Source organism: Carcharhinus amblyrhynchos, chromosome 11, assembly GCF_965287045.1.
Source record: "Carcharhinus amblyrhynchos chromosome 11, sCarAmb.v2.hapA, whole genome shotgun sequence".
Taxonomy (NCBI): Eukaryota; Metazoa; Chordata; class Chondrichthyes; order Carcharhiniformes; family Carcharhinidae; genus Carcharhinus; species Carcharhinus amblyrhynchos.
This window is the reverse complement of record NC_137334.1, coordinates 19,247,108-19,263,708: the sequence shown is the minus strand read 5'-3', so window position 1 is coordinate 19,263,708 and position 16,601 is coordinate 19,247,108. Positions and strand designations below refer to the sequence as shown.

The following is a 16,601-nucleotide window of genomic DNA, read 5'->3' as shown; positions in this document are numbered from 1 at the left end:
TCCATGCACTCCCGTCAATTCTATGATATTCCAACCTTTTTGCCCAAATCTCTAGCTGCTTATTCCAGAAGACAGATTTAATGCAATACTGTCCAATGTCAACTTGAGTAAAATAAAACGGATAGGTTTTTAATTCATTCATGGAAGGTGGCCAATACTTGCAGGGTCAGCATTTATCATCCATCTCCAACTTCCAAAAAGTGTTGAGCAGTCTTCAACTTCTGCAGTTCATCCGGTGAAGATAAATCCATAACGGATTGGGAGAGTTCCAGCACTCTGTTCAAGTGACAGTGATGGAATGGTAATAAATACAAGAAAGATGGAGGGATTTGGAAGAAAATTTGTAGGTGGCGGTGTTCCCACATGCAAATTACACTTGTTTTTCTATGTAGTAAGTTTGCAGATTTCAAGTAGCAGCATCCATCCTGTGTATGATACACATTGTTGCCGGAGTGCATTGGGAAGGAGTGAATGTTTAACTTGTACTCACCCAGGAAAGTAGCTTGTGCCTTGTACATGATGGAAAGGCTTCAGGGAGTTAGGAGGTGAATTGTTCAATAGAATTGCTACCTTCCAATCTGCTCTTGTAGCCACAGCTATTATGTGGCTGGTTTAGTTATGCTTCTGGTCAATGGTAACCCCTGAGATGGTGATACTTGGGAATTCAGTGATAGCAATGCAGTTTAATATCAAGAAGGAGATAGCGAGATTCTCTTGTTGGAGATGGCCTGTGATTCTGTATTATGTGGTTGTTACTTGCCACTTATTAGTCCAAGTCTGAATGTTGCCCATGCCTTGCTGCATGTAGTTATGGATTGCTTCATTAGTTGAGGAAATTGCTAGCAAACTTCATGACCTCTGACTTTACGATGGAGCAAAGATCATTAATAACGCAACTAAAGATGGTTAGGTCAAAGGTACTGTCCTTAGAAACTCTTGTAATGACGTGCTGTGGTTGAAATAATTGTGTCACCAACAACCAGTAGAGAATTTCACCACAGACTCTCACTGATTTTAATTTTATTAGAGGTCCTTGATGCCCTGCATAGTCAAATGCTGCCTTGATGCCAACAGCAGTCACTCAACTCACCTCGACGGCTGCTGTTTTGTCCGTGACGCAGGTTATAAACTCTTAAAAGGATAGGACACACTTGATCCCCTAAAGAGTTAAAAACATATTTAACAGGGCAAAGACCTCAAGTACACTGACCAAGCAAAGAAAACAGGGAAATGATTTGATCCCTCCAAAAGGGTGAACATTAAGCAAGCTACCCTGGAGTGAGTAAAGCACTGAGAAAGAACCAATGCATGACCATGGAACTACCAGTGCTTCAAGACATATGCACATTTTTCTGCACCAGTGCAGCAAAATGCTTTGGCATTAATCAACACTGCAGGAAATGTTCTTCTTTGGGGGCAATACTGACATCAGCTTGGTGTCAACCGAGAAACAGAAACTATAAATGAATGAGTCATTGGTTTTTTGAATGATGAAAGTTTTCAAAATAGCACTCGATACACACCAACAGCTGATACTGCTGAACCCAGGTATATAAACCATTGCGATCAGCATGTGGTAAAATTTTGCCCTTGAACTTGTCCTCAAGTGTTCTATTCTGTAGAGGTACAAGCTGAGTTTTGTTTCAAACTCTTATGAACAGCTGGAATCAGCTGATATGGGACTGATGTACAATTTATTTCTGATCAGTGTCTGGCTTGCTAGCTGCCAGCTCAGAAGAACACAAACAAAGGCATGGCAAAATTGCTAAATTACTATTTTGCTTTGGTATATGTAGGTTAGGTGGATTAGCCACGGTAAATGTATAAGGTTACAGGGATAGCGTGGGGGAGGGGGGCCTGGGTAAGATACTCTGTCAGAGAGTCGATGCTGATTCGATGGGCCAAATGGCCGCCTTCTGCACTGTAGGGACTACATTTTCCGCACGAAGAACATTGATAGAGGAAAGGCTGGAGATTGGGAAGAGGAGGCAAGATATGAGCAGAAAAGCAAATAGGATTAAATTTAAATAAATCAAACGTTAGGTACTTCCTATTGAAAGGTATTAACAGAAATGGGTGAAGAAATTTGGAATGTTTACACTGTAATCTTGCAACATTGGTTGGATTCACAAACAGTATCTAGTTAGAAGACTGCAAGGATGATCACAATATTCAAAAGAAAGTACCAACTCAGTATTGATAAAATTGAACAAATCTTAGTAGGAAATGGCACATTAAGAAGTCTCACAATACCAGGTTAAAGTCCAACAGTCCTGTTGGACTTTAACCTGGTGTTGTGAGACTTCTTACTGCTGCTTACCCCAGTCCAATGCCGGCATCTCCACATCATTAGTAGGAAATGAAAGAGGAAAAGCAAAAGTCAAAAGGTTTTGTGAAAGGCAGCTTGTTTCTAATTAACCTTTGACAGAATTTACAATCCAATATCTACGGAATTTCAGAAGCCTGTACTAGGATTCCACACAAAGTTTGATAGTTATAACTGAAGTTCATGGAATTTGAAGCTATCTTGTGGTAGGGGCAGGATATGGATTGGAAGGTAAACGGCAGAGATTTGGGATAAAAGGGATTGTTATTTATTGGTTGGCACTGAAAAATGACGTTCACCAGGATCAATGCTGGACAAAATGGGGGCAAAGAGGTATGAAAATTAGAAGGCAATTGTGGCCATCTTAAAGCAGCCAACATTTGTTGCATTACGTGTCGAGCAAGAACCCAGAATGCAATTTACCCCAAAGCAGATTTCAACATGATCCATTAAATCCCATGGAAAGTAACTACAAGCAAACCTCAGAAAATAAATCTTCAGAGAAATTAAATGATAAGTGGTATGATAAGGAAAGGCAGGGGTGGTAATGGACAAAATGTGGATCTAAAGGAACCATAACTGATATAGCAGAATCATTGTCAAAAAAAATGAACAAATTAGAAAATGGAAGTAGTGGTTACAATCAACTTGATGTCAGAAGGTTGTAATGCATCTCATGCAGTGAGGAGGTGCTGTTGCTCAAACATCCATTTACCTACAATGGACCAATACAGGAGGCTAAGGACAGAAAGATCAGAGTAGGATAGAAACATAGAAAATGAGTTGGCTATTTAGCCCTTTCAGCCAGCTTTGCTATTTAACACGATCATGGCTGATCCTCAATACATTCCCCATACCCCCGACACCTCCACAGTCTAGAAATCTAATACTGGTGGAGAATTATATAAATGTAAAAACAACATATGGAAAACACAAAATAAAAACCAGCTTAAAGAAACGTTTAGTATATTCCTACTAATCACCACCAAAATGCTCATATCTTTATTGTTACTTTGAAGTGTACCCTTAATGTAAAAACTATTTTTTAAACCCTAGATTTATAGTATGGAAAATTGCAGTAAATCCTTTTATTAAGCAGCAAAATGCTAAGATTGCGATTATTAAAGGTGTGACTGAAGGGGAGTGGATTAGAAAAATCCCTCCAAAGCATCAAGCTTTGATAAAGCATTCAACAAATCTTAATAGAAGGGTTTTCTTGATTTACCGCTCTGATTTTTCTGTCAGTGTGGCACATTTAGGATAAACCCGAGGAAATTATGCAAACCCTTAGCCTGAATATACGCATTTTTGGAGTGTGCTCTGTATGGCAATGACAGCTGGCTCCAGAGCTGTCACTTCTAATCAGTCGTCTTCAGCATCTTGGAGGGCGAGCTGGACAAAGCTGCCATCACCTCTGGTCTCAACTTCCTCCTTCCACTCAATCACAATGTTCTTGTTACAGCAAATCAAGGGATATGTTTGCTTTCCTCACTCACCCCACCCCCACCCCAAATTTGCATCTGTAATTTAAATTAGCATTGTTTATTATCCAGAAAGAACAGGACTTCAGATTTTCAGGCTAACAGTCACTCAAGTGGAACTAAACGTAACCCTTTAAGTGCTGCATAGTTTTCACTGCCATTTAATACATTATCATGCCACAGAATAATGCTAAAAAAATACATCTACGGAAAAGCAAATGTAAACATGTTCTCCATTCAATTTTAATTTGTAATTTCAAACTTAGTTTTAATAAAATGATACTTCTGGTTATTACAACAGTTAGAAACACTACAGTGCTTTTCAATTCATTTTCATAAACACACTGGTATCTTCAGATTGACGGACATTTCCTCCATTCCAAGTTAATATGTTTTAATGGAGGAGGTTGAAGAGTCAAACTATGAAAAATCCAATTTTTTGAAATGAAATATAACTCAAAAAGGTGTATTTAGAACCCTGGACCAACATTCGAGGTATAGTATTAACCCAAAAACATAACTAACTGCGCAGTGAATCGCTGACAAACTGAATACACACAATTTTTTTCCAACTTAGATCATTTGCCAGTAAGGAAGTGGTACGACAATACCAATGTAGGACATATTCCATTTTATTCTCTCACGTTCTAGTTAAGGCAGCATGGTCAACAATTAAGTTGAAAAATGACATCCCCAATAGTAAATGTTCAAAGTAGGCTACCCAAGCACACCTGATTCTAACCAATATGCAGTCACCACTACCACTGTACCACAAAATTTACACTATGCAAAGAAGAGTGCAAAGGCACTCTTATGGGTGATAAGTCCTGATTCAATTCACTTCAAATGGATATTTTGGGAATATGAAAGTTACAGGCCTTCTGTAATAAGTCATTTAAGGTTAGAACGAAATCTGTTCATCAAGCAACTGCTGTCAATGGACAGTGTATGACAGATACATATGGAAATAGTTTGCATTAGTTCTGTTTTTAGATGGTGATCTTATTACAGCTTTAAAGTCCAAATGCCAGAAGTTCAAATTTCACAATCTCCTGTGTCATGAAGTTAAACCAATGAGTAACTGGGCAGTTTTGTTAGTCCCATTTAACATCTCCTTAACCCATGTTACAGTAAGGAGCTGAAACATTGATAACTAATCTTTTTATATGCTTTTCTGGACATTTATAGCATCATAGTAGCCATATATTTGGCACAACAATGGTTAGGGCAAGACTAGGGCCAGTTAGAGACAGCAGTGGGAATTTATGTGTGGAACCGGAAGAGATTGGAGAGGCATTGAACCAATATTTCTCTTCGGTGTTCACGCAGGGGGACATAAATGTAGCTGTGGAGAACACTGGGTTACAGGGTTGTAAACTGGACAGTATTGCAGTTGATAAGGAGGATGTGCTAGATATTCTTGAGGGTTTGAAAATAGATCAGTCCCCTGGGCCGGACGGGATTTACCCTAGGATTCTCTGGGAGGCAAGGGAGGCGATTGCAGAGCCTCTGGCTCTGATCTTCAGGTCGTCGTTGGTCACCGGTATAATGCCAGAAGATTGGAGGTGAGCGAATGTTGTCCCATTGTTTAAGAAGGGGAACAGAGACTTCCCCGGGAATTACAGACCGGTGAGTCTTACTTCTGTTGTGGGCAAAGTTTTAGAAAAAATTATTAGGGATAGGATTTATAGATATTTGGAGAGTAATGAATTGATTAGAGATAGTCAGCATGGTTTTGTGGAGGGTAGGTCGTGCCTTACTAACCTTATTGAGTTTTTTGAGAAAGTGACCAAAGAGGTGGATGGGGGTAAGGCAGTTGACGTGGTATATATGGACTTTAGTAAGGCGTTTGATAAGGTTCACCATGGAAGGCTTCTGCAGAAATTGCAGATGTATGGGATTGAGGGTGATCTAGGAAATTGGATTAGGAATTGGCTGGCGGATAGGAGACAGAGGGTGGTGGTTGATGGTAAGTATTCGACATGGAGTTCAGTTACGAGTGGTGTGCCTCAGGGATTTGTTTTGGGGCCACTGCTGTTTGTAATTTTTATGAATGATCTGGATGAGGGTATAGTTGGGAGGATTAGTAAATTTGCTGATGACACGGTGGGTCGTACGTGGGCTGCTCTTAGAGGATCCGGGAGTGGCCTAGTACTTCGTGTCGGTGTGTGTGCTTGATCCTGGACCGGTAGACGGGCGCTGCAACAGCTCGGTGACTAGCACTGCTAGCTGTGCAGATACATGGATCTGGGCCTGTGTCTGTGGGAGTTTGTGCATTCTCCCTGTGGTTGCGTGGGTTTCCTCCGGGCGCTCCAGTTTCCTCCCACACCCCAAAGATGTGCTCTTAGGCTGATTGGTTTTACCAAATTGACACTATTCTCCCCTGAATCTGGCTAAGTTAGGGGTTCCATTCGTAGACACGCAGGGTAGAATAGGTGTAGGGTGATGCGGCACAGCGGGCTCGTTGGGCCGAAGGGCCTGTTTCCCGTGCTGGGTTGTTCTTTGTTTGTTTTATTTGACACCAAAGTCGGAGGTGTGGTAGATAGTGAGGAAGGGTATCTTAGTCTACAGGGAGACTTGGACAAGTTGCAGAGCTGGGCCGAGAGGTGGAGGATGGAGTTTAATGCGGAAAAGTGAGAGGTAATTCACTTTGGCAGGAATAACGGATGTGTAGAGTATAGGGCTAACGGTAGGACTCTGAATAGTGTGGATGAACAGAGGGATCTAGGTGTATGTGTACATAGATCCCTGAAAGTTGGGAATCAAGTAGATAGGGTTGTTAGGAAGGTATACTGTGTCTTGGCGTTTATTGGTAGGGGGATTGAATTTAGGAGCCGCATGTTGCAACTGTACACAACTCTGGTGCGGCCGCACTTGGAGTATTGTGTGCAGTTCTGGTCCCCACATTATAGGAAGGATGTGGAGGCTTTGGAGAGGGTGCAGAGGAGGTTTACCAGGATGTTGCCTGGTATGGAGGGGAGGTCCTATGAGGAGAGACTGAGGGATTTGAGGTTGTTTTCATTAGAAAGAAGGCGGCTACGAGGGGACCTTATTGAAACATATAAGATGATTAGAGGTTTAGATAGGGTGGACAGTGATAGCCTTTTTCCTCGGATGGAGAAAGCTAGCACGAGGGGGCATAGCTTTAAATTAAGGGGTGGTAGTTATAGGACGGATGTCAGGGGTAGGTTCTTTACCCAGAGGGTGGTGAGGGATTGGAATGCCCTGCCTGCTGCAGTTGTAAATGTGCCTAGTTTGGGGGCGTTTAAGAGATCCGTGGATAGGTTTATGGATGGTAAGGGTTTGGTTTAGGTTAGAGGGTCATTGTTTTTTAACTGGTCGGCGCAACATCGTGGGCCGAAGGGCCTGTTCTGCGCTGTAATGTTCTATGTTCTAAGACACTATTTCTGAAATAACTGAATTAGTGAAGAGCCTGATATAACAGAAATTTATATAGGGCACTGCCATTCAGTTAACGGTTCATGCAACTTTCATAGGAAAACCTCAACAGGATTTTGCTCACTGAATATCCAGAACTGGGACTGTTTGTATTCACTCAAAATATCTGTTTTATTAGAATGGAATTTTGTGATATTACTGGCATACCAGATGCACTCAATTGTTTTTAAAGTCTTGGATCTAGTGCTTAATTGAGGCAAACTGGGTTTATTGATGAGATTAGCATCTGTATCTCAAGAACAAAAGTTAATGTTTGATTCCCACCTGAGCACATTACAGAATGGTGGGATGGTACAAGTTATTTTAGTGTCACAACTGAACAGAAAAATGGCTTTGATTCCATTAAGCATCAAGTGCGCCATATATGGACACTGGATGAAGAAAAGATCAGCTACGATGTTCATACAGCGAGCTAACAACCCCATTGATGGCTGAAGTGTTAGCAATTGCATCAGAGGAAGGAGAGTGTATGGCAAGACTATTTTTAATTGAACAAAATATAAAACAATGTCATTTCAAAAGGTAACTACAAAACAAGAAAAACAATTTACATTCTTAGGATAAATGTGATCACATCAGCAGCAAGTCTCAGTCGCAGATGGGATCCACCATATTTTGTGGAGGGCGAGGAATTCTTCTGGAAGCAGCAGAAAATTACACTTTATGTGCAGCTTACTGTCCATGTGTATACCACCATTTTGTTCAAAGGCAGCAGTTATCAAATTCTGCTGAGTGGTGCCAATTTACATTTGTGCTTATACTCAAGAGGCAAACGTTACATTTTACAGGATGGCAGTACGACATTAATGCCGCATGTCAGTTTTACATCATGACAATTTTTGTAATTAACCAACATATTGCTGGATTTAAGATTGTAAGTGTACATAGCAACAAACATTCCTGCCTACTGCTGAAAAACCATACCCATAGCAGGTGTTAAAACAACTTTTAACACTTCTAACCAACATTTCTCTGCTGGAACAGATACTTAAGACTAGATCAATTTAACAGGAATGAACGTAGCCATTGCAGAGAAAAAAAATGCACTTTCAGTAATGTTATTAGGAAATGCAAACACATCAATAACTTGAAATGATTACATTTTGTAGTAAAAATATAAACTATATTTCTAACTTTGTGTTATTACTCAGATTACAGGTCCTGCAAATTGTGCAAAGAACAAACTTGCCTTTGTATTTATCACCTTCCACAACTCAAGGACAAAAGTGATTTACAGCCAATGAAATACTTTTTAAATCTGTTATAATGCAGGAAACATAGCAGTCTATTAGCACAAAGCATGTTCCCATAAAGAACAGTTTTATAAATCTGTTTCAAGATGTTGATGGAGGAATAAATATTTTGCATAAGGCCTGAAGAAATCCTTGCTCTATGTTGTGGGATCTTCTCAGAGTGCAGCCCTCACTGAAGCTGTCAGCTGAGATTTTGTGCTCAAGCCTTGAGAGTGAGTTTCAAATTTCCTACTATCTCAGAGACAAGACTATTGAGTCGACAACTTGTGTACCAAGTACGATTGCAGAAATTAATAGAGTGAATCCAATTACTTTTTCTTATGACTTGTGACCACAATGCCTAAGATGATTTGTTCTATAGAAGGAGAAACCAAGTTGAGCATTGGAGATTATGATGGTCATTTTTGAGAAATGGCAATTGAACTTTACTTACAGGGTTGTTTCATAGAAGTAAGGAATTAGAAATAAGGGCACAAAATTCCAACTGGCAGTTATGGCTGAATATTCAGCATTACATACTCAGTACATGTGCAATCTGTTCGCAAAAATAACTGCTAATAACAATGAATGTTTATGCACATAAATGCAGGCACCAACACCCTCATGTGCCTTCCATTAAATTTAAAAAGAGAAATACATTCAATGATTTTCCCAGGCATCTTAAAACCTTTGGTGGCAACACGTTAATACTCAGTTTACAAAACAGCACAGATTACACAAATCAAGAATTAGTTAACTGAGATTGAGATGAAGATTAATTCTCAGTTTCTGATGGTAATATTTGATTTGATGCATACATTAAAAAAACCCTAAGTTAGGTGTGTGTTTTGTTAAAGAGAAAGTAGAAAACATATTAAGGTGAGAACCTAAAATGTTATTTTTTTCTGTATCTGTGCCATTCCCTAATGTTTGTTTATTCTTTTCCTTGATTTCCTCAGCAAAAAAAAGTGCATGGCTGAGCGGCAAAAAAGTAATACAATTCAATCCAACAAACGGGTAAATATTTAATTACACATCCAACCCAAAGCTTTCCAGTGCTTCAGTTAATCTATAAGCACACAATCAGATTACAACAAACATGGCATCTGATCATTCCATAAAGCAAACATTTAGCAGAACGACATTCTATCGACCGTGATCTGAAATCTGTTCCAATTTATTGTAGTGTGGAAACAAATCTTCCATGCATTCCAAAATCAAATAATAAGCTAAGAAAAATTTGTTAGACAACTCAGCTTCAGCCCGAATTGGTTACAATTTGCTTGCTTTCCTCAAATTCATTTTGAGCATTTAGTCCAAAGTCCAATTTCTGACCACTGTCAACTGAAATCAGGACCAGATTTATAATAGATAATTGTCTGCCAAATACTATTCAACAAAGTCTCCCAAACTCACCTACTCCCAAAATACAAGTCCTTGTTAAAATTAAAATATTTAAATCAAATGAGTTTACTATAAATCTTATTCAAAGTTCACCAATATACAAAATACCAAAATATATTTCACATTTTGAATAAAGCCAGCGAGTGACCTCCTGGACTAATGAGCCTGACTAACAAACACAAACTCAGTAGATCGTGTCACATATTGCTCTGCCTGACCATATGGTTTCTATAAAGAGGGAGTGGACAAATTACTGGTGTGCATTTGAACCTCAGCGATAATGTCCAATTATTATGTAAAATTACCATATGAAGTTAGCACCTTCAACTGGAAAACTAAACAAAGTAAAACAAATGCATTAAATTCTTAACAAATCCAAGGATCTTCAGTGACATAATTTCATTAAGCTCTTAAATCAATCAACAACTGAGAAATTAAGCTGACCGATGCTGCTCAATACGAGAATGGCACCTGGCCATCCAGGCAATTTGCACAATTACAAAAATGGGACATTTTATTCATCCGTGTTAATGACATAAGCAAAATCCTTCAAAATCATCTTACCCCCAAAAAGCAGCTTTGTTTTTGCCCCACGTTTTTTTGCGTGATGTCGATCTGAACAGATGGTCTGACAGTGCTCAACGATTGAAGGGAAAAAAATAACGTTGAGACAAAATAGCGACTTTGTCTGTCCTATCCAAAATGGTCAGAATGCCCTGATTGGACAAAATAGAATCATATGAGCCAGAGTCCCAGCCACGTGACAATCTTTTCCCAAATCCTCCTCTTTAGTCTTCTGACTACCTTACGTTAAAACGGCTCATCATTCCAATGGCACGATCAAAAAGACCGCTTCTCCGACCAGACAGCTGCAGGCTACCATACTGCGCCAGTACCACCACAGCTCGAAAGGAACTCTTCGAAAGGCTACGGCAGCTTATTGGGACCGCAATTAATCTTCCAGTTTAGAAAACAAGGTACATTTCACTGGATGCCCTAGTGAACACAATGCAACATGGAACTTTGTGCATCAAAGATATTTACTGACGTATGTACAGAACTGCAAGGGGGAAGGGGATGAAGGGAATGAGCAAGAACGGGCAAAATGCTCAGTGACCTCATAACCAGCCACCCAGTGTCTCCCTTCAAGCCAAATATGTCCACAGCTTATTTCTGAATTTTGTGTCAGATTCAGGAAATGCTTCACTGCATTCGCTATGTCCTCATTTTAAACATGAATAGGTCGCCCATTATGCATTCTTTAAACAAAATAATTAAATGCAAACTGCACTGCTGAGCATGTGTTTTGCCCTTTATTTTACAAATTGCTTATTTATATTTTTGTTTTCATTTAAAGCAGTTTTTCAATTTCAACAAAAATATTTTTATACAATTTCTTCAGTGTATTAATTTTACAAAGCACAGATATGGGCAAATGACAGACAACACTGAATCACTGTGTAATAAGTTATTGGATCATTGTAATAAGTTAGAGAATCTCTGCAAACCAAGATACTACTGATCAAAAACTCAAGTTCCCAGTGATCACGCCTCAATTTATTCAGACAGCCAGTCTTATAAGTATAGATCAAAGTTTAAAATATCCAGGACATGTAAATGATGCAGAATAACTGGTTGAAGAGACAAAATATGCATTTCAAGCAATTCTGAGAATACAAATCTTAAAGTCTGATAGTCTGCTAGTGCAATTGCATTAAAACTATTTTATCATGTGCCTTTGCATTGTTTGGCAGGCCTAAAGGAATACAACACAAAATCAGACAGTTGTAAAAAGAGGATAACAACTGTTTTGTCTATACAATTAAAAATTTCTTATTGTGGAGATACCTAACCAGCAAAATAAAAACGTTAATTTATAAAATGAAATGGTTCCGATTAAGGTAGTGGGCGAGAGCACAGTCTCCTTTCTCATAACAGAATTTGCTGAAAATTTAGTATAAATCTGTATCCTTTTCGGCAGCATCCAATGAATAACTTACAAGGAAAAGAAAACATTATGGACCCACATTTGGATGGCCAAATAACAACTATGTAAATGCACACCATTATTGGCCCATTACCCCTGCAAAATGGTGAGGAGGAGATATTTGGTGCGTTGCAGAAATTGTTGGACCATTTTTACAATGCTGCAGTTAGCATCATGCAGACTGCACCTCAGTCTCAAGCTCCCAGGTCTAAGAATGCATTTATGCATTCATAGCCAATTAAACTCACCACTGACTTAGAGCTAATATTTAACATAAGTATTAATCTGATAGAGATGTTCTGGCCCAGAAAAAGAACTGAGATCTTTTACAATTCAAAATGCTTTAATTTTCATTCTTCTCTCTCTTTCTTGGTTATTTCTATCTTTCTTGTCCTCAGTATTTCTCTACCTCCGCCAGACTTTATTCTTAATTCATCCCATGTCCTCCATCATTCCTGCTTCTTTCTAAATTTTATCTTCCTGATTAAGAATATCATCTGAGGTCCTCTCGTTCACCATAGATGCTCCATTGTCTGATCCACATCATTGCTGGCTTTTATTTCCAGAGCAAAACAATGTTAAGCTGAATGGGTGAGGAAAAAAATTTAACTATCACATGATTTGACGCGGATATCTAGGCCAAAGTAAGTACTCATCTAGGACAGGAATTAAAGCATATTGGTGGAATAGTGCAGAAAGATCTTAATTCCATACTATTTACCTTGATCCGAGTGTGTGTTATGCACTGTGCACCACTTATGGGTGGCATAATGGCACAGTTAGCACTGCTCTTAGCACCAAGGACCCATGTTCAATTCTGACCTTGGGTGACTGCATGGAGTTTGCACATTCTCCCCACGTCTACATTGGTTTCCTTCCACAGTCCAAAGATGTGCAGGTTAGGTGGACTGGCTGTCATAAATTGCCCCTAGTGTGCAGGTTAGTCTACTAATGATGGATGTGCTGGGTTGCGAGGATGGGGCAAGTGATGGGCTTGGGTGGAATGCTCTTCTGAGAGTCAATGCAGGCTCGATAAGCCAAATGGCCGCTTGCACTGTAAGGATTCTATGATTATATTCTACGACAACTCAGTTTCGTTCCTCAGCACCAGAGAAAACAAGTCTGCAAAAAGGGAATTTAACTTTTTGTTTGTCTTCAACCTCTGAACAGTTTTCTTTCAGTTTTCGTTTTGCTTTCTGCACCTGATTCAAATTCAATTTGTACTTCTTGGTTTAGGCTCGTCTTGTCTCATAGGGTTCTTCAATTTGATAGGTTAAAGAGCCTTGCTGTTTGTTGCACCATCAGTTGTCACAGCTCCACTATAGAAGGTATGACTGTGGATTAGAAGATATTGGGGGTCGGTGTAGCTCCGTTGGCTGGTTACTGATGCACAGCAACGCCAACAGTGTGGGTTCAATTCCCAAACCGGCTGAGGCTGTTCGTGAAGGTCCTGCCTTCTCAACCTTGCCCTTCTCTTGAGGTGTGGTGATCCTCAGGTTAAATCACCACTAGTCATGGCCTATGGTCACCTGGGACTCTGGCAACTTTACCTCTTGGAAGAGTGTAGGGGGTGCAGTTGGTGATATAGAATTATAGATTATATATGATACAATTAAATTCCTGAAATGCACTGAAAGTCGAAGGAAAGTAAAAGTGGTACCCTCCCAACCCATACATGGGCTCTAAGTTCTCACACAGCTACTTCATTTCCAGACCAATTTTTTCAGTTGTAACTTTGCAAATACGCAAAGCAGAAACCCAAAGATCACTGAAACGTACAACACAAGACCTGGGTTAATGCACCATAACCGTACCCATGTGGAGAAGTCCTGAAAGTAAAGGAAGTTGCATTTTACAATGCAAAGACTGTGCATACAAATTCTTGGGACTTGGGGTTTTATTTTTACAAATGCACTTGTAATTTTGAAGTTATTTTATGCATGTCCTGTAAAACATTCATTGATAGATGAAATAACTTTACCATGAAACTGGATTTGAATGCTGATAGAAGTCTGAGTCTCAAGAGGATCCATTGTATAACTCCAGTACAGATACAAGGTTAGATAGAGGTCAGCGTCTAATAAGGATTAGCATTGTGTTTCAGAAACTTGCTGCTCTACCTCCAGGACTTTATTTTAAATTAATCACAGAGAAGACCACCAAAGTTAATGTTAGAACTGTCCATTACTAATAAGTATCAGTATGGTGCGACAAATTCTTCTTTGCAGCCATGTGTTGCCATATATCCAATTCATGACAGCGTCACCCCAGCAGCCTGCTCAAAAAAAAAACTTGCATTTGTGTAGCAAACCCAGATCAGCCCAAACTGGTCTTACAGCCAATTAAGTATTTTTGAGGTTTAGTCATTATTGTAATATAGGAAAAAAGTGGCTGCTAATTTGCACACAGCAAGATCCCTCCAACAGTAATGAAATAACTATTTTTCACACAGTGGTGAAGGAAATGCACTCATGTTTCACAATGATGATAGCTGCCTTCAGATTTTATTTTGCAGGCTTCTGAGCAAAGACCTGCTTTTACTGGGCTGCTAATCCACGGTGATACCTCTACGGGGGAGCTGTGACATCCGATTAGTGCAAACAGCAAGGCTCTTTAACCTACCAAATTGAAGAATCCCACTAAGACAAGCAGAGCCTAAAACAGGAAGTACAAATTAAATTTGAATTAGGTGCAGAAAGCAAAGCAAAAACTGAAAGAAAACTGTTCAGAAATTTAAGACAAAGAAAAGGTTAAATTCCCTTTTTAAAAAAACTCCAATGATTAAAATCTAAACAAATGAGACGATACTTATATAAAAGTTAATTTTCAGATGACGACAATAATAAGCACAGCTTCTCTGACACACCAGTTCCAACTTTTGCTTGATTGGTAACAAGTGGGTGATACAGCAATTTCACATCATTACATTAATTTTAATGCAGAGTGTTGCTGGTAGAAGAGCAGGGGTAACTATGACAGCAACATCTGGATTTCTGCATTTAAGTGTGCATGCACTCCATAATAATTTACTCCATAATAATTGAGCACCGTTAGTCTTATCTTTATGGTCAACACAAAATTTAGGTTAATCTGATTTTAGCGATGTTGGTTAAGGAATAAATATTGGCCTTGTACTCACCAAAAAAAAGAGAATGTCTAATCTGCAGCACTTCTTCGGTACTACATTGGTGGTCAGTCTAGATTTGTTTTGGTTAAGTCTCTGGATTCAGTTTTGAGCCAACATTCTCCTGACCACAACCCCAATCCAAGAAACACAAAATGCTTTTTATGTAGCTCATCTTGGGTCTAAAGGACCAAGTCAGCCAGCAGTGCCCAGGCAGCTGGAGAACTACAGAATCCTAAAGGACACCTTTTATAGCGTGGACATTATCAGAAATATAAACATTCTCTTGTAGAAGACAGCTAAAGAATCCATGTATTAGACCGCAAGTTAAAGAATCATAAAATGATAAAACATAAAGCCATCATTTAGCCAGTCATACCAGTGCCAGCTTTTCTCAAAGATCTTTCCAGTTAGTCCCAATTCTCTGGTCTTTCCATGTTGCTCTGTGCCTTTTTCTCCCTTCAAGTATTTATCTAATTCCCATTCAAGGGTACCACTGAGTGCATGCCCTCCTGAAGTCAGTTTTCATGTCAATTGTGCACTTTGAAAATGTCACACACACCCAACCCATGGTCATTATCTTATCAAAGAGCACTAAAACCTATTCCCAGGGAACATCACTGCATATTTGTCTCCAGTCTGAAAAACTACTGAAAATTCTGCACACAGTGGCCCTTAGAGAGTGTGGAACACAGAGCAGCTTTCCCACGCTCATCAAGCAATGTGACGCTTGTACAATGAAGGGTCAGGTAGCAAATTGTGTACTCCCCTGAAATATTCTTCTACAAGTTTGATCATGTCCTTCGTAATTTACACAGAATCCTTTTGGAAACAGACAATAATTCTTTGTGTATTTGAACACCACCAAAGCCCATAATCATTAATTTTAAATGGACAAAACACCAAGAGTTGGGAGTTGCATAATTTCATGATCCATTTCTAGCACATGCCAGTGAAATAGAACTTGAATTTTCTCTCCACAAGTTCCCAAAAAAATTAGCCAGAGCAATGGTTCAGATTTTTATCAGAGACCAAATCAGATTCAAGTGTCAGCCAGCACTGCTACCCAACGGATAATCCAGGGCAACATGAGAAATTATTACACCTAACGTAACAGCCACCTATCACGTCTCTAATTGCGTCAAAAATTCCAAGAAGAAATGAAACCTGACAACTATGCTGAATGAGAAAGTATGAGGCCATTCATTTCATTATCTTTCTAATGAAATCTTGTTAGGTTTTAGTACAGTCACTGGCTCAGGGTCATGCTTCATCAATATGCCAAAATGTCACTTTTTTGGTTCAACTTCTTCCTACAAAAGCCGTTTCTAGCAGCTCACCGTTACATTTTTGTTTTTCATTCATGCATCTGTGTAAATCTTAAAAAACTGAAATCAGCTTCCAAGTTGATTTAACAATTCATTTATCAGACTCCTGTAAATTCAGAAATGGTTTTCAATAGGAGTCAGCCTATTTGTACAAACACTCCAAGCCTTCATAATCTCCATTCTTTTTGTGTGAACACTAATATTAGGGGCTGCTTAGTGGACAGCAGGCATTATTCTTTGTATTGACAGGGGAAAATAAT

The 16,601-nt window shown here is 39.2% G+C and overlaps 1 protein-coding gene across 22 annotated transcripts in view; it reads right to left on the bottom strand.

Moving 5' to 3' along the window:
• LOC145349950 (poly(rC)-binding protein 3) overlaps positions 1-16,601 on the bottom strand; it is a 154,604-nt gene that overhangs the window by 54,745 nt on the left and 83,258 nt on the right. For 18 of the 22 annotated variants that reach the window (XM_080198659.1, XM_080198655.1, XM_080198668.1 and 15 more), the window contains one exon: positions 10,467-10,618. The exons of the other annotated variants lie outside the window; for them this stretch is intronic. The gene's annotated coding sequence lies outside the window, so the exon portion shown is untranslated. The remainder of the gene's footprint in view (positions 1-10,466; positions 10,619-16,601) is intronic. 22 annotated transcript variants of the gene reach the window in all.